General features: G+C 45.0%; 1 protein-coding gene across 5 annotated transcripts in view; it reads left to right on the top strand.

Annotated features, from left to right (window-relative positions):
* Window positions 1-19,392, top strand: part of HIVEP2 (HIVEP zinc finger 2) — a 136,375-nt gene that overhangs the window by 92,137 nt on the left and 24,846 nt on the right. Inside the window, exon 4 of one of the 5 annotated variants that reach the window (XM_081186263.1) lies at window positions 9,979-10,020. The exons of the other annotated variants lie outside the window; for them this stretch is intronic. The gene's annotated coding sequence lies outside the window, so the exon portion shown is untranslated. The remainder of the gene's footprint in view (window positions 1-9,978; window positions 10,021-19,392) is intronic. 5 annotated transcript variants of the gene reach the window in all.

Genomic DNA, 19,392 nt, shown 5'->3' with positions numbered 1-19,392 from the left:
GTACATGTCACACTAAGACAATTTATTGTCTAGAACACATCACTTCTGAATGCTGTTAATGCAGTATCTTGACCTTATGCTGGACCTGGGTTCAGGGGGCACCAACAAAAGCATATCATTGGGATGAATCAAAAGGTTACACCTTTGTAGAATATCATGGCACCAGGAGAATGAGGTTGAGAATGATGCTCAGAATGGTTTGGCTATCGGGGAGCGGGCAGGGTCCTTTAAAGTTGTTGTAACAGCAACTGCCTACTTAACTGCTTTTATACTTAAGTGTACAAGTTGATCAACATGACCTATTATGCATGGATTTGTTAGAAGATATTGCTAGGGTTCCCTTAAAGGGGGAGTGTCTGGAAAGCAGTCCAAGCGCCACACCTCCTGCTCTGAATAGCAAGGTGGTCTTTAGAAGCACCTTAGTACTGGTGGAATCTAACCCAGACTTCGTGGGGCAAGGCAGAGACTACAGTGCAAGTGTCTTGATCGTGCTAGTAATATCTGATTCATCCATTGTGAAAATGAGAGGACCTCTTCTCTGTAGGAAGAGCTTTCGAAAGACACACGATAACGTTCAGGTCAAACCTTCAGAGATTAGGTACTGAAAATGAAAGAGTACTTTTAAATATATAAAACATATTAAAGCATTGCATTGCACCCTTCTGGTGCAAAGGCATTGCTCAAGGCAGCTAGCCTCATCTAAAATCTAAAGTACGATTGATGCTGTCATTGCTTAATTTTCGGCTTATTTTCAAACTTTTCTATTCATTTAGCCTTTGCTGGGGACTGACATGATATAATGTGAGGTATACATTGACAGCTCTTATTTGTTGTTGTATTATAGTATTTGTTGTTGTGCAGCATGATCTGGTATGCCCATAACATCTTTGCAGCTGTGTTCTGGACCAGCTGAAGTTCCAGAAACTTTTCAAAGGTAGCCTTTTGTACAGCTTTTTTTTTTTTTTTTGGCCTTGGTGCAACTAAGACCAGAGTTCCCATGGCTAGGGCTCTGACCTCTTCAGGAATAGGCACAGCTGGTGTAGCACAGTTGGCACAGTTGCCACCAGGTCATCCTCATGTAAAGCTAAATCCAGGAGCAAATCTGTTTCTTCAGGGGAGCTATTGCTTCCTCCAAAATACTCTGAATCCCTATACCTGAGTCAGGCCCTTTCCTGATCTGGAGGGTGTCTGTCATGTCTGGATTAAGCATTAATATGCTAGCCCTCTTCCAGCCAGCTACTGATACAGAACGTCAGCATCTTCCTTGGTATTAGGTGAAAGGAAGAAATAGAGTTGCATGTCATCTGCATATTGATTATGTATAACACACCCTAAACCAGGGGTCAGCAAACTTTTTCAGCAGAGGGCCAGTCCACTGTCCCTCAGACCTTGGGGGGCAGCAGACTATATATATATTTTTTTTGGGGGGGGAATGATGCAAGAGTACCATGAGCCCTGGTGGCTGCTTACCTGTGTCTTGAGAGCGGCAGGGGCTGGCGGCAGGGGCTGGATGATGAGTGGCGTGCAAAAGGGCTCTGGAGAGGGGCTGCTTAAAATGGCGGCCGCTCGAGCGCTGCTGCTGCTGGCAGCAACAAAGCCCAGCCCCCTTCCTCCTCTAGGCAGAGCAGGGAGAAGCCAGGAGGAGGGAGGGAGGAGGTGGCACCGGCGCCGTAGGAGCAAGAGGGAAAGAATACACATGCTGGAGATCCACACGGCGATTCCCAGACCATCCGCAGGCCGGATCCAGAAGGCAGTTGGGCCTGACCTGGCCTGTGGACCTTAGTTTGCCGACCCATGCCCTAGACCTTTGCACAGTCTCTGCTAAATAAGGTGAGGGATGATTAACCTTGCAGGTCACCATCAGCCAATGGCTAAGGCACTGAGCAGGAGTTCCCAGTATCACTTCCTGGAACCATCCCTCAAGGAAGGACTGGAGCTATCGCAGAGCAATTCCTGCTAATCCCATACCAGTCAGTCCAGAAGCATATTGTGGTCAAAGGTATCCTATGCTGCTGAGCGAATCAACAGGAATGTACTCCTTCCATCCAGTTCCCAGCAAAGGTCATTTAGAAAATGTAGCCAGTGTAACATTTGAATTAGAATTACAGCTGCTAGAAATGATTTTTTAAAAGTTAACCACATATAAAAACTTATTTAAAATTATTTGAACTGTATTATGTAGAATAACATTACAGCCTTTAAGAAAATATTTTATTTCCCTCTGAATCTTGTGTGTGTGTCTGGATTTCTCCAGCACAAATGCAGCATCCGCTAGGCTGATTTTTAACACACTGCTGTGATTTGGGGGGAAACTGGCTCTGCATTCACGCCCATTTGCATCTCACTCCACTCACTTCTGTGCAGAAAGGGACCAAAGTTATCTCCAGTGTGCTGTTCGCTTCTGGTGGATAACCAGTAAAAACATCAAAATATTGCTTCCAAAGTTTGTGGGGTGTGTTACCTTACAAGACCTTAGAGAATAAAACCTGTAGACCACAGGCTAAAGCAACCACAATGGAAAGTTTTTCTTCTCCTAAGTAGAAACATATGTTTGCCAAAGTTCTTTGTAAAGCCCCAAAGCTTGCACTTTCTCTCCCTCTCTTACTCTCACTGCTTAAGATGGTCTAATATAATACGTCAGCCTGCTCACCCCCCCCCCCGGCAAATCTTGGAGTCTGGCCAAATAGTTTTTGTTAGGCATCAAGTGGGGAAGAGGCAGGACCAAGCATGCTGAGGGGAAAGAATGGAGTGCCTGGGGAGGAAGCAAGATAACATCCTATCTAGGCATAACATCCTGTCCTGTGCTTCTGTAGCGATTGTCTGAAAAAGATAACAAGAGGCAGCATCTCTCCTCTTCTCCCAGAACTTCAGAGAGTGCTCCATGTTCTAAGAGAATGCACATGCCATATGCACACAATATCACTGAGTGAGCACTTGCCATTTAAAAATGTAAACAACGGCATGGGGCGCTTTTCGTTTGTCTCTTGAGGAATGTAGTCCAGGCCCAGCCAATTCTAACTTACTGAAACAGCGCAGAGAGAGGGGTCAGCAGGGACTTAAATAGGAAGCCATCAGAATGAATGGCTACCTCTCAGCATTGGGACAAGCGGTCCGTAGGGAAAACATGCCCTTTCCTATGATGCAGCCTGTTAAAGAGTTTCATCAGTTCCTTTTAAGTGGTGTTTTAAAATAGGGCTTTTAGCTTTCATTAGCGTTGGAGTTTATGATCCTTCTGTGAATTGAGGCTCATGTAGATAGAGCTTTTGTATCTTTAAAAGACTATCAGTGATAATGAGTGTGCTTGATCTATCTGTCTGTCTATCTATCTATCTATCTATCTATCTATCTATCATCTATCTATCATCTATCTATCTATCTATCTATCTATCTATCTATCTATCTATCTATCTATCGTCTGTCTATCTATCTATCTATCTATCTATCTATCATCTATCTATCTATCTATCTATCTATCTATCTATCTATCTATCTATCTATCATCTATCTATCTATCTATTCCCAATATAAGAGACATGCATGTGGTTGGATTTTTAGGTGCACATTATTGGTGGTCTTAATTTAGGTTATGCTGGTGCTGCTGCTATGAAAAGCAAATGTTTAATGTTTGCGGGGTAGTTTATAGATCTATAGAGCAATTTGTAGGGCAGTTTATAGATCTATGTAACAATTTTTTCAGTGAGCAGGCGGGGAGGGGAAAATGAGTGTCTTCAAAGGCCTTGGCCTAATTTCAGTGCTGCACGTGAAGAAGAGAAGCTCATTTCCTTTAGTAGGTTCAGAGAGTGCAGGCAAACCTCCTGCTGCCTTGAACCTGTGAGCAAAAGATCTTCTATAAGTGAGACAGTGGTAGTGATTGTCCTCCCCACCCCACCCCCCAACCGAAAACAGATTCTAGTTTTCATTTCGGGCAAGAAAACTAAGAGCCGTTTCATATATTTGTCGGAGGTAAAGTTTTTATGCTACTTCAGATTGGAAGAGAAACCTTGTCCCTGCTGTGATATTTTTTGTATATATAGGGATTGGTTTGTATTAGAGAACGTTGACTCATACAGTGGTGCCCCGCAAGACGAACGCCTCGCAAGACGGAAAACCCGCTAGACGAAAGGGTTTTCCGTTTTGGAGGCGCTTCGCAAAACGAATTTCCCTATGGGCTTCCTTCGCAAGACGAAAGCCCATAGGGAAATCTCCGGGACAGCGGGGAAGCGCAGCGCCTCTTCCCCACTGTCCTCGGACCTCCTCCGAAGGCTGGCGGCGGGAGGAGGGCTTTCCGCCCCACCGCCAGGCTTCGGAAGGCTGCTCTGAAGGCTGGCGGTGGGGCGGAAAGACCTTCTCCCCGCGCCAGCCTTCGGATGGCTGTCCTGAAGACTTGCGGTGGGAGGAGGGTTTTCCTTCCCACCGCCAACATTCAGAATGCTGTTCTGAATGTTGGCGGTGGGGAGGAAAAACCCTCCTCCCACCGCAAGCCCCGGGAACAGAGGAGAAGTGCTGCGCCCCTTCCCCTCTGTTCCCGTACCTGTCCTGAAGGCTTGCGGTGGGGAGAAAAGCCCTTCTCCGCACCGCCAGCCTGGCAAGCGGTTTCCATAGGAACGCATTAATTGATTTTCAATGCATTCCTATGGGAAACCGTGCTTCGCAAGACGAAAAACTCGCAAGAAGAAAAAACTTGCGGAACGAATTAATTTCGTCTTGCGAGGCACCACTGTACGCAGTTTATTGGGGGGGGGATGTCACTTGATTCTCCCGAGACCTGCATTTTGAATGTGGTGTCTCTGCAGACAAGTGCCTGACATCTGTTTGGGATGAAGCTGTTGACTATGTAGGCATGTGGGTAGAATCCTTAACAATGTTCCTTGCAGTGCAAAGAAGCCATAGACACACAGACACCATCAAGGTAATATGTAGGCCTTGGCATTACAGTGGTACCTCGGGTTATATACACTTCAGGTTACATACACTTCAGGTTACAGATTCCGCTAACCCAGAAGTAGTACCTTGGGTTAAGAACTTTGCTTCAGGTTGAGAACAGAAATCATGCTCTGGCAGCGTGGCAGCAGCAGGAGGCCCCATTAGCTAAAGTGGTGCTTCAGGTTAAGAACAGTTTCAGGTTAAGAACAGACCTCCGGAACGAATTAAGTACTTAACCCCGAGGTACCACTGTAGTTCTTGGTGTCTGATCATTCTGGTTTGCATAACTCAGTAGGTCAGAAGAGTCTGTGATCCAGAGCGTTGTGGAGCTCACTCTGCAGATACATTTCTGCTTTGGTTGACTAGCCTTGCCTAATGCTTACAAGCATCTTTCTGGCGATCCTCCAGTGATTCATAGACTAGGAAATCCTGCTTGCCTTCTGTCTATAGTGTTTGCTGCTTTCCAGAATGAAGAGCAAGAGGGTGGAGCATCTGTGGCCCTACAAATGCTGTGTGGCTGCAACTCCCACTAACCCAACCCAGCAACATCTGGATGGCCATAGGTTTCCCAGACCTGGGATATACATTCCAAATATGTCTGTAACCATACCTTTTCCCAAACCTATGAGCACTACTGTTTGCTGCTTAGACATCTGACCATGCCAGCCTTTCTTCATTCAACTTTGAAGTGCTGGGGACTTGTGCTGCAAGTGGTTTATTTTCCCAGGGTTTCTTAGGATGAGGCCGTGATAAAAAAATGTTTAAACAAATTTTAGGGGGAAATAATAAGTCATCTGTGTTTCTGTTGCATATATTTCAGCTTTCAATGTGAGGAAGCATTCTGAGTGCTTGCAGGGCATTAATATTCTGTGTATTTGGAGACAGTCCTTGAAATCCTTTTGGCACTGTGACTTCTAGTTTTGAAAGTAAAATGCAGACAGACAAGGATAGTCTGAAGGAGAAATTCTGTCTTGACACTAAACCATTAAGAGTACTATGTTTACTCAGTCCTCTTTCCTCGTACAATAGTAAATAGAGCAATCCAAAATTCTGCTGTGTGTATAAATTGCCTGACACCCTGTTTGTAACCACATTAGTTTGGAAGCATGTCCTGTTGATCTCAGCGGAACTTATTTCCATGTAAATGAGCTTAAGATCCCCACTCTCCCATTTAGGGCCCATTCACGGTTTCATTTGTCCTGTGAGTTCTAATATTTTGTATTGATCTCTCATCATGCAGCTGAGAGGTGTTTTCTTTTGACCTGCTGTTTTCCTTGAGGAAACCCACCTTTTACTGCTGAATTGGAACAAACGTCAATCCATGGAAAACCTGAAGAGAAATATGTCTCTCTTCTGAACTGGTCTTAAAACACTCCTGAACGGTATTTGTTTACTCAAGCTGTGTTTTGGGCGGACCACTCCCACCTCCTTTCATTATATCTCTGCCTACCGCTGCAGGATAATTTTTCCAGTTGTCTCTCCAGCTTCAAGCAGTGCACTTCCAGTTTTCTTGACAGGCTTAAATTGCAATTAAACAATATGTGTGGAAAGTGTGTGTGTGTGTGTGTTCGTTCCAGCTTGTTTGTTTTGATTGGTTGTGATGGTTCCCGTCACAGCTTTATTTTCAGTCTTTAATAATAAGTATTAAATAATATGCATCGCAGTGGTGGCCAAACTTGGCCCCCCAGCTGTTTTGGGACTACAATTCCCATCATCCCTGATGACTGGCCCTGTTAGCTAGGGATGATGGGAGTTGTAGTCCAAAAATAGCTGGAGGGCCAAGTTTGGCCACCACTGATGTATCAGAAGGGTCCAGATTGTTTGTCATGGACTGGCTGGATGCAGAGGAGTGGTGGGAGGCATCAGCTGGGGAACCCCCAAGCAAACCCCCAAGGGAAGAAAGCTTAGAGCTGGGGGGTTGGTAGTGGGACAGTGATGAGTGATCAGAGGGAGAAGAGGGTACCGACTGGTAGGAGATGTCAGAAGCTGAAGTGGTAATGGTATAGTGAACAGGAAGAGGCTGTGGCAGAGAGCAATTCAGACTCTGAGGCAGAAGCAGAGTGGAGGCAGGCTGCTGAAGAATCCAGGGAGTCTCCACCTCCTGCAATGACTAGCTCTCCTCCTCCCTGGTCTCCCAGAACCCAAAGAGGTATGAAGAGGGTGGAGCAAAGAGACACTAGACAACGGAGTCTCAGGTTGCTGGGGAAGGACCTGAGGGAGTAGGAGCCTTAGAAAGTGGTGGAAAGCAGGGAACTTCAGTCCTGACAACTGCCTCATTGGGGCAAGACCTACTGAGAAAAGTCACTGTGATCACTAGGCACAGTGTGATCACTAGGTGAGCTTCTGATCCCAATATCTAGAAGCACTTCTGTCTCTAGAAATAGCTAACATTCTTTCCTGAAAGAACCATAAGTGTTTGAATCTTATTCTTGGCAAGTTTTTGAGATGCAATGCCCTTGAAGCCAGTCAGAGGCTGACCTGCATATGAGTATGTCAGGGGTGTGAGTAAGGGTTTCATCTTTAAGAGCAGCAGATTCACTTGCAGGGGAGCATTGCTCAGTTTGCTGTTTGAACCAGGAGGCTTGGGTGACGGACTTCCGAAGAGGGTATCTTGCTAAATGCGTGCACCTTGAGCCTGCTGTTCAATGTTGTGAGAGCCAGCACTGTCAGCTTACCCAGTATCTCTTTAACAGAGCTACAGAGTCAACATCTGAACCTAGAAGTGGAGCCCCAACCAGCAATTTCTTCTAGAATGCAGTGTTGATTGCAGCGGCTGTCCCTGGAACGCAGCCCAGGGAGAGAACAGCTGGTCCAAGCATGCCAAAGGCCTTTCCTGAACTGTAATGGCCTCACCTCACCTGCCCTTCCCTTGCTATTTGACACTCCTTTTCTCACTCCTCATTGTTGATTCCCTGGCCTTTGCCCTAGTCATATCTGTCTAATGTAGATTGCAAGCTCCCTGGGTGGGGACTGAATTATTATTGTTCTGTGGAACCCCTGCTGCCGCAGCGTTCCCACTGCTAAACGTCTTGGCAATACAATACTTTGAATTACGGACCTCAAGATTTAAGTCAAGTAACAGGAGTGACTGTTCTTGGGACAAATTCCAGAGTGAGAGCCCTTCTGTCCTCCTGCTCTGAATCACGAGTGCAGCAGCAGCAGCATATGATGATTGTTGCTACCCTGTAAGTCACATTTCAAATGATATAATTACTGAACGCTCTACTGGGAGCTAACTCACTTTGTACTTTTAAGTGCATGCTTGCCTCACTAACATTTGCAGTCTCAGAGTTCATTGCACGGTGACAATCCTGTGTCCTGTATCGTGTCTTCGTTTTGATCCATTAGTACTTTGCCATCTAGTTCAGAGGCTGAATATGTTCCGAGCTGGCAAGCAAACTCGGATCCATGTTAGCAGCTTTCGCCAGATGGTGGTGTGCTGTTTTGAACTAAGCATCAGTGGAACAAGCATACATGGGCTGATGAGGTATACTGTTCCACTTGTTTTTGCCAAAAAGCCATGCAATGCACTGAGTGGCCATCTTGGCCACATGGTATAGCTGAATGAGAGAGAGAGAGAGAGAGAGAGAGGGTATTTCAAGGGAGACAATAAATAAGGTGGCAAACACTGGTGTGTATGTGTGTTTGTTTTTCTGTGTGCATTCAGTTTTAGCAGTTTGACTGGCAAACATAACTTGACTGCAAGTCATGAACTTCATTGAATTTCATCCAAAAAAGACACAGCTGAGCAATCTACAGGAAGCAATCTTTTCCTAGAAGTATGCCGTTCCAAACTGTACAAGTTATTGTGCAGCTCGTAAAAGTGTCTGCGCAGCTAAACCTGGACAGTTGGGTCCTGTTCAGATTTTTGTATTCATCAGAACTGGGCTTCCAATATGGAAAAAAAAAATACCCACATTGTGCAGTGAAAGAACAGTGACAGGAACCCTTGGTTGTTTCTGGTTGCAGCTGTTTACTAAAGTTTTTTTGCTAAAATATGGAAAAATGTGAGAATGTTAGTTCAGTAATGGTTCCAAGCTCGACTCGTGGAAAATATGACAGTGTTTCCATCAGCAGTTAAGAACAAGTTGGGTCTTTTATTTCTGCAGGGGAGGTGGCATGCAGTTTGCCCTACACAGGAAATTGTCAACGGTAACCTGCAAGCAGCTGTGCGATGACTGCATGTAGGAGGGAAGAGTTCAAAGCCTTCCTGTCCTGATATTTACTGATGGCTTTAGCTTTTTCAAGTTAAGACCAAATATAAATGAGGATGTATAAAATGTTGCTGATCTAAGCTAGTGCAGATAGTTCTCACGGAACGGAGACCCAAATACGTGGCATACTTGAAATTATATAATCTGTGCACATTCACACGCAATAGATAAACTACCTGCAACTTCTGGGGACACAGGAGAGTTGAAGGGACATTTAGGCAGGCCTGTGTAGTGGGGGCAGCTGGGTACACTTCCCCAGGGCCTCAGAGAGCTAATTCAGCCCAGGGGCCCTTCCAGGGACCAGCGGCTCTGTCGTTTGAGTTTATAACTTTATTCTAACAAGACTCCCTCCCCGGGCCTCAGATTGTGGTCAGCCCCTCCATTCAGACTTTACCTTTCTTGCCTACCACCACTGAAACGGGGGCAGCACCTTTGCAGCTTCCTGCTACCTGCCCACCAAGACAAATCCTAGCACCACCGTGACTATATGCAGCTGGGCAAATAGGGTCACAGCTGTATTATGTACCTCACATTGCCAGACAGAAGACAGGCTCTCACCCTGGGTAAAGGTCACAGGCTTATTGCCCACAGTGCAAAGCCTACAATTTCATATCCTGACAGGCAGGGTGGGCACACGGGAAACTTACTGAAGTGTGAACCCAAAGGGGGGAGGGAAATCCCATTTGGTGTCTCTCCCTTTGGGGACAGCGCTGCCACAGGTTGACCCTGCCATCCACATTGGTGCCTGTTCTTACATACTCAGGCGGGCTGTGGACCACACCCCAGCTGTATCCACTCGCCTGTTTTGGCTGCCCCACTCCACATTTTGCACCTGTTGTAGTTTCTGAAGCATTTTCCGTGGCGGTCCCAAAAGCAGTCGAGCGTAAGTCACTTGTGCATGGATTGCAACATAATCTGTTTATTCTGCCAATTGAGTTAGCTATGGATGAATTCTAATTTCACACACACACGCACACACCCCTCCATCATCCCAAAAAGAGAGAAAGCACAATCATTACATAAAGGATTCGTCTTCTGCTATAGCTGATAATATGGTTGCAAAATGGAAAGTTTTAGTGGCTTGTTTTGTTTTGTTTTGTTTTGTTGCCGGTTTCAGATGTTCCTTCTGTTTCCACTGACATATGTACGGATGCAACAGCATGTATACTATGTTACATTTTAGATAGGCCATAGCAAATTATTTGTAGAAAACTAATAGCAGTATTTAAATCAAGGAATAGAAAGCTTTGTCCTTGTTTAGCCAAAAGATATAAGGTGCTTGTCTAGATAGCGTTTCTCAGACTCTCTGAATTCAGCTCTTGTTTCCTTTTACATTTATCTTGCCTTCCAACCTTGTACCCACCTCATGCCCAAACCAGGCCAGTTGGCAGATGAGGGAGGACACACAGCTTTGTCCACAAGAAACTGTGGAATGAGTTGGAGGGATATTTGAGTTAGAGGGTTATAGTTTGAGTCACTCACCTGCCAGACCCAACAGAGGATTGCATACAATGAACTCAGTGCTAGGAAGTAGCCCCTGCCCCTTTCCACTGTGATGTCATGTCAGTAATGCTACTTATGTGCATGAGTCCTGATCACATGCAAATTTGAGGCAGGCTACAGCTAGACGGATGTTGAGAATTTACCTCTGGTCACGTTGTGTGACCAGAGCAATTCGTGTGCGGTTAAGGTCATGATTTCCACCCACCCATCTAGACACGCATGAAAAATTGCTCTCGCCTGTGGCTTGGAGAAGTCTGCTAACGGCTCTGCAGAGAGCCAGCTGCACCTTGTATTGTATTTAGACTGTGGTCTGAGATGGTCTTTAAGTCTTTATGCGTCCTTTCGTTGCTCACAAAGAGCCAAATTAATGAGACCTCATCAATGTGCAATTTGAATCAGTGCGATCTGCTAAAGAGCGTGTAGAAATCAAACATGAAGGGGCTGCATTCAATTCTCTGCTGAATGGCAAGCTTTTGTAAAGTCCGAAGCACGTGACACTCCACCTTAGTTTTTCATCTCTAAATGGGATTATAAATTTCCCCTGCTGGAGTTGATCATCTTAACTGAAGTTTCTGACACACGCCACAAGTAGGGTTATAGAATACCACTGCTGCTCCCATTAGCCACTTATTTCACATGTTCAATAGGCAAAGGGCTAACAGTTTGCATGCAGGAATGGGCAAAGGAGTATGTGACGACAAACGTTGAATGCGGGAGAGCAAATAGGTTCTTCAGAGGGCAGAAGAGCTTAAATATTTGTGGTTTTTGTTTAAATGGGGAGGTTCTTTATTCAGCATCTTTGGTATGTGTGACACTACATCCATCCATCCATCCATCCAGAGAGAAAGAGAATATAGGTTTCTGCTCCAAAGAGCTTACAGATCTGAGTGGTATTCAACTATGTTGAACTCAGAATTAAGGTGCCTAACTTAGTCATTTTCATTAAGTTCAGTGTGTGTACTGTTAAGTGCTACCATGTATTTATTATTTTATTCATTTAAGATCCAGTGGTGGTGTAGTGGTTAGAGTGTCAGACTAGGGCCTGGGAGACCAGGGTTCTTATCCCTGCTCTGCTATGAATCTCACTGGGTGCCCTTGGGCCAGCCACTGTCTCTTAGCCCTGACCTCCCTCACAGGGTTGTTGTGAGGATAAAATGGGGAGGGGAGGGAAACCATGTATGCCACCCTCAACTCCTTGGAGGGAAGGTGGGATAGAAAACAAAATTTAAATACATAGTATATGTATTATTTTAACCATGCTCATAGGGTTGTTTGAATAAATATTTGCTACAAAAACAAAAACTGGATGTTGAGTGCAGAAAGCTTCCCAAATAAATAAATAATGGCCGTTTTACTGAGAACCTTTGTCCTGCTAGTCATCAGCTTGGTGCTTCCAGCTCTTGAAATATATATAATTTTGATGTTCAGTGAGGACTGTCTTCAGTGCAGGTTTGGGCATGGTTAAAGTGTGATCTTTTGTGGAAACATGAGCACTGTTAATGATGAAACCAGAGCTTTGTTAATAATGCATTATAATTATTGCTTCTGTCAGGCACGTATCTCATATTTCTTCTATTTTAGCCAGAGAATCCCAGTTAAACTGACTTTGTTTGATATGGTTCTTTTCTATACCCCTTTTTATTTTTATTTTGTTTTTGTGACTGGGGAACCTTTTTCAAGGTCAGTGTGCCTTTGCAATGTAAGTGCATCTATTTAGCCTGGTGAAATACGTAAGCAGAGAATAGCCTACGTAATGAGCAAATGAGGGAACACAATTTTAATAATACAAGGCACCTGATTGGCCCTGCCCTTTCCTCAAACAATGGAGATGTACGTCATTCTCCAGGACAAACAGTGCCTGTGGCACCGTGCTTCCCATGTTTGAACTGCTTTCCTGGGTGAAATCATCCACATGTATTTCTGTGCATTACGAATAAAGCTTCTTATCCAATGTGTCAGTCAAACCCAGAAACATTTAAATGCTACCTAGGTGGAGAGCAGGGCTGTCCTCTCTTTTGGGGAGGGAGGTGCGACGGAGCACAATCTTTGGATGATGAAGATCCCAGGTTCAACATTGGGCATTCCTAGTTATAAAGGGCAGGCATCCAAGGAATGGGACAGTCCTTTCTCTGTCTCAGGTCTGGGGCTGGGCAATATCTGGTTTTCAACATTGCGATATATCACCAGCTAAACATTGTGATATACCAATATATCATGATGTATGTAGAGGCACTGGCTGGCTTCGCGGTTTTCCCTGTGTCATGATTTTTTGCATAACAAACACAAACCCACCCCACAATTCACGATATATTGCCAGGCCAAAAATTATGAAACCGATATCACGATATAGACTTCAAACTGGTTTTGGACGATATATCGATAGAGCCACTTCCGCCTTAAGAGGAGGAGGTGGTGTTGCGGGCTGCATGCCCCCACCACGCGCGCGGTGGCTGGCTCTCAGCCTCTGCCTGATTGAGGGAATCCCTGGCCCCGTCATCCCCTGGACAGCCAATCGGCAGGCTCGGGAGGCAGGGCCTGCCCTATTTAGTGCAGGCGCGGCCGGGGATCTCCCTCTTTTGCCGCCTCCAGCTGCTCCGGTTTCCCACCCTCCCGCCTTTTAAGGTTTTCGTCTTTGACCTTGCTAGGGACCTTAGTTGGTCACCGTTAAGGGTCCTGGTAGGAGTTTTTTTCCACTTGGCAAATTGGCACCAGCCACTTGGTTTTTTGCCTACCTCGTGGCAAATTGTCACAACTTCCTTGGTATTGGCGGTTAGGCATTGGTATTATTATGTAGATGGAAGGGGGGAGGAAGCGCCATCACCTCCCCCGCATATTGAAGGGTAGTCCGATAAAGGATTCCGTGGGGTGTGGCCCTTCCGAAGCCTATGGAGGTGAGAGCCTAAGGCACACCCCCGAGCGGTGACCCCGGGGAATTCCTAGTTGATATGCATCAGCAGGACTCCCTTCTGGTGGTTAACCCTTCCTGGACTTCAAGCGGATGGGCTGAAGCCGAATAGTCTGTTAGGACCAATGCCTAAGCCAATACCGCTCATCACCTGTAACCAATAAAGTTGTGACCATGTTTAACCAATTAACCTTAAATAATTGTGTTATGTGTCTTTATTTCCACTGGGGCGGGGGGGCTCACCACGCAACACCCAGCACTAGCCTTGGATAATTAGCCAGGTCAGGGATTTTAAAAATACCTGGTCAGTGGGTAAATGCAGGGGTGGGTTTTGAGTGGACACTAGGTGGGTCTGGGTGGGTCAGGAGGTAGAGAACATAGCTGTATGGCAGGTTTTAGGTTGAAGCCAGGCAGGTCTGGGCACCAGTTCATTAGGAGGCTAAATTAAACCCTCTGCTGTACTTCAAAAAAACAAAGCAACAACAACAACAACAACAAACCCACACCTGGTTTATTCCATAAAATTATAGATGTATAATATGGTCCAGTTGTCAAACTATAAAATCTGGTTCTTTCAGATACTTTGGAGATGGTTGGCAAGCTTTGGAACGGTGTTGGTTTTTAACTAGGGAAATAATGCCAATTGAAGGACTGAACTGTTTCTTCAATCTAGTTTGGATCTTCCACGCCATAACTTTAGCCTGGCCATTGACACTTATTCTACTTTGCTTTGTGGGGCCCACTGCTTTTGTTGAATCTCTGTTGTTATGGTTTGCTTGTTTTTACTGTCTTACTTGTTTTAAAATTATTTTGCTTGTTTTTATAACTTGCATATTGCATTGTAACCTTGTGGTGAAGGGCAGGTTAAGAAATCTTACATTTAAATAAATGTAGTGTGGTCTTTGGGGAGTTGCCACATGATGGCGCTAGAGACCTGGATGCCGCTGTGTTGGCTGGCGTCTTATCTGGGCAATCAAGGATCAGCAGTTACCTTAGTGACTTCCGGAGCTTGAAATTGTGAGGGATCATCAGGAGATCAGCAAGTTCTGGGGAGAAGAGTGACATTCTTGCTATTTGACCACAAGGAGGATGTGCGTCTTTAGAGATGGCCCTGGAAAAAACCTGGGGGAAATGGGATCACAGGCACCTGATCTCTAGCTAGCAGCTTTGTATGGGTTCCAAACCGCTATAATTTAATCCCTGAAAAACCAGTAGCAATCACTATGATAATGATGCAATTTCCTCCATTTATGGGTCTTCGGAACCTTTCGCCATTGTCCAATAATTAGCTGGAATATCTTGCCACTGTCTTCTCTGTTGAAACGTAAGAGGCATTTTGTGGTATTGATAAGAGATAGATGCAACAGTGGTTGAAAGCGTTTACCTGACCTTTAGCCACCCATGATGCCGTGGTGCACTGGGAGTGACAGTGGGAGGGGCTAGGACTTGGTGGTGCAAACACACTAGTAGGAGCCCTGGATTGGCTCTGCCAGTGCGATCACACCATGATGACCTTCCTGCCACCTCTTCTTCCTGGTACTCCCCAGTGAGTACGTGACAGGTGGTCAGGTAAGTGCTGCTGCCCCGACATGGGAAGAGAGGAGGGCTGGAAGAGGAAATAACTCTTCAGTCTTTGGCAAATTTGGTCTTTTCTTTTTGGTTTTCCTTCTGAGGAAGGCCAAATGAGGGGGGTAGTGCAGATCTCCGCAGGCTCCAGTGTTCTGTATCATGGCTTACAGCTTCTTTTCAAACCCTTCCTTGATTCTGGTGGTGTCTGGAATGCATGGGCGATATCTGGAAAACTGTAAGTGCTCACTTTGTAAATGGGTACATTATCAATAAAACTTTCTATTTTGGTGTTGGGGGGGGGCATAAAAAGCAGGGGAGGAATTATACATAAACTTTTATGTTGCCGAAATTGCTGTGGCACTTCCTGACAGCTAGTCATGAAATATGCCGAAAGAAGACTGGAAGGATACTTTGAGTACACATCAGTGAAAGGGTTAGAGCACCCCTGAATAAAAAACCATATCCCATGAAATATCGGTCCTAGTCTGGGCAAAATATTTATGTGCCTGGCTTGCAGGATGCAAACAGTTATGGCCAGCCAAGACACAAGAGTTTTATGGCATCTCTAATTACATACCACATTACTTCATTGCATTGTGTTATACATTATGCATTATATTAACCAATCAGGAACTTAAAGAACTTCAGCCCACTGTGCGTAGCTCATCACTTCAACAGGAACGGCTTCGTCTGCTGTAAATAATTAATTGCTACCACCATAATCTTGCCTGCCTGCAATGCCATACATGCATATGTGTCTAGTAGCGGTGTATATCTTCCTTTTGCATATACATGCCCATCCTGCCTGCTTTTTAAACTCGTGGGCAATTATAGGAGTTTAGTAGGTGTTACAAGATCTGCTAGTGTGCCTGTACACACATGAATGTGAACAACTGTTCTGGCCATGTTTTCACTGCAGACTTAGCAATGAGCGGTACATTTCTTTTGATCTTGACTAGAGACATTTGTGTACACCTAGGCTGAATTGCATTGGCTTTTAAGACCTTGCTTGTTCTGGAAGAACTTGGCACTGACCAATAAGGAAACCAGCATCAGTTGCTTACTTTGGAGAGCTAGCAGGAACCACATCATTATTGCAGTTGTTGGCATCTGTCTATCCCAAGAGACAATAAAGGGGTGCGCCTTTTGGGGTGAAATCAGACTGTTGGAAAGCTGCAGCACCTGCTGTGGCTGTAGAGACCAATGTAGGAGAGACATGTTTTGTTGCAGCTAGGGCAGATGAAGGCGAGAGAGAGGGAGCTTGTTAAAATAATCTTTCCACCTGTCAAAATGTTGGTAAAATTATTGTTTACCTGATATGGTTAGTTGTGCAACTGCAGCATGACTCCTCCCTTTCAAGCACTGATGGTCTCTGGGTTCCTTGTGAACCCACCAAAATATGGCTTTAAAATATAAAGATTATTCCTTTACAAAAACACTGGTGAGGTATTGATCCATAGCAGAGTCCTAAGTAGTCCCAAAGTAACTAGGGTCATTGAGGAAAGATATGTGTCAAGTTAAGCTCAAGTGGAGGAAATTCTGGAGGCATCCTGCATCAAGTTAATTGAGTGTCGTGGCCACAAGATGAAAGCCAAGTCATGGGGCAGCTCTGCCCTGCTAGTGCTCCTGCTTTCGCTAAAAACTTGGGAATTCTAAGGAAATGGAGAAATCATGGTGCAAATTGTGCTTGAGGGTTAGGAACCATTCACACACAATGCTACTTGTGATTGGCATGGGCTGGGATCATCACTTACTCACACAACAGCTCTCTCTCATGACCACCATGACACCTTCATTGCTCAGAGCAAAGCTAGATTGCACATAGTCTTCAGCCATGTACAGGGTTCCATCCGAACAAGTCCTCAGCAATAAGGGAGGCCTAGAGAAAGGGAATTGGGAATGAAGCAAGAGGTTGCGGCTCTTATCTGACAGTCCGGATACCCTCTCTAAACATTGCCTGACCTGTCAGAGGAATAGAGAGAGCTGGAGGATGGTAACATTGCCATGAATGGATTAGTGTTTGGCTCCACATGTTATGGATTTGAGGACAGGAGAGAGCATGAGGCTTGCCAGGTACAGGAAGCAGCAGGTAGAAAGTAGCATCATGTGGTCTGGAAGAGGAAGGAGAGGGTGCAGGAAGAGGACAGTCCAAGAAGATGGTGCTGGTGGGTGTGGGAGAAGGAAATGAATGAGGGCAATTGGAAACCTGTCGATAAGCTGCTTCCACTCCTAGAAAACAGACCATGTGCTAAAAATGTTATGTCCAGGGAAGAGGGGAAACCACATGTTTGGTTCTGAGGAAAAGTTACCTGCTGCCATGGGAAGAAGGGATTCAGATTTGTGAACCACTCTGGATTTTCCAGGGGGTGTTCTCTTGAGACATATACAGTACATCGCTTCTGGATGACTGGAGGCAGCAGAAGGAAACTAAATACAGTTTCTTTGGAGATGAGTGTGCCCACATTCAGAAAAAATCTTTATGTGAATTTCTGTGACCTTACTACATGTGCAGTATGACAAATCTGTGCCTCTCTTCACAGTTCCTTCCGCTGCAGTCTGGCCCTTCACTGAACTAAGTTGACTACCTCTGTTCTAATTATAGGCCATAGGTGGAAGTGGAAAGACCTAGTCATATGGGTTGGTGACATTCTTCCTTCCTCTCCCTCAGTCGCGTGGGGGCATGCCTTGAACCACCTGAACTTAACATTTGTTCCTTATTTGATTGATGCATTTGCAACTCGATCTTCTCTATGAGGAGGCCAGGGTGGGGTGATGAGAGGGTGTCCCCAAGAGGTGCCTCACCCTTTTACTACCTGGGGCCTAGCTTCAGAGATGGAAATACATCAGACTGCTTCAGCCCACTCAGGTAGAATTTTCTCGATACTTCTCTTGTTTTGTAGCCTGCTGTCGTCTAGTATATAATACCTTTATGATTTGCAGCTGGACTTGTTAGGTGTTCGTTTTTGAAAAGGCACTAGATTTTTATGTTTGTTAGCCTTTGTTCCTTAGCTCAGTTAGCTTTCTTATCTGAATTTTGTAATACGTAGCTGTTCCCTGGTTCTTTAGAGATATCTAGAAGTAATGTGGATGTTTATCTTTTTCTCCTGCAAAAAAAGAGAGAGAGAGAGTGAAAAGTGACAATTGCAGGAGCGTTAGTTAGCATAGATCTCAACGATGCTTGTTAGATACACCAGTGTCACTGTACTTAGCAGCACCACAGAGAAACTGTCATGTATAAGAATGTAACTGAGCAAGCAGACAAGTATATTGAAAACCAGGATGCGGCTTTGCAAATAGGTGAGGTTAAAAAAAAACACCACCTAAAACATCAAGTGTTAGACTTGCTAAAAATATGAATACAGTCATACCCAGTGGGTAGTCCTGGTTATATTTAGATTTTATGCTTGCCTTTATTTTTTAATGACACCTCCAGTGTACCTTCAGTTCTCAGCAATGCACTGCTTCCTGTGTTAGTAGGAAAGGAGGGTCAGATCTTGTCAGGTGTCATTTATCATTGCATTGCAAATGGGTGGTTTTTGGAACAAAGCTTAATATAACAGTGAACAGCAAGGGCAAACTCTCTCTCTCTCCCCCCCCCCACTACCCGGCAAAAAAAGACAACTGCTCTCCTTAAACAGTTTGCTCTTTGCAACTGCAGAGTCTTCTCTGATCACCCACGCTCATCTGGCTGCTGACGCTGTAGGAGCTTCATTTGCATGAACTATTTTTGCAACTATTGTGTGTCTTTTGAGGAAACAAGCAAGAAGACTGGCTTGTAGTGATTCACCATCTCAGGGCGCCCTAAAATGTGGAAGAGAGAAGAGAATAGACATATGCATGCTGATTTCTCTTAAATGTTTCTGAGTGGCAGAGCTCGGCTCAGCAGCAAGGCACAAGGGCTGCTTCACACATTGCATGTGAACATGTCACATAGCCATGCAGCATGGGTGTAATTGCATCAGATTGCCCTTTCCCATGTGCGCATTTTGGCAGATGTGCCTTTGTCGACAAATAACATGCAAAAGAGTCCCAAATCAAATATATCTAGTGTAGTTTTTAATATACGATTTGCTTCAGAAAACCAGCATCTAGTTAGATGGAGCAGCATATATAACACAGATGAGCAAACATATACAGGTAGTGACCGATTTGCTACGTTCCAGGCCTTTGCATACATCAGCAAGGCCTGTGTAAGGCCACCCCGTTCCACCCCTTTTTGGTGACATTTTTGGGTCACTTCCAGGTTCAGCGTGATGCGTGTGGTTGCTCACATATTGG

Source organism: Podarcis bocagei (genome assembly GCF_964188305.1).
Source record: "Podarcis bocagei genome assembly, chromosome: 3".
Classification (NCBI taxonomy): domain Eukaryota; kingdom Metazoa; phylum Chordata; class Lepidosauria; order Squamata; family Lacertidae; genus Podarcis; species Podarcis bocagei.
The sequence above is the reverse complement of the archived record's forward strand: the minus strand, read 5'-3'. Positions and strand labels throughout refer to the sequence as shown.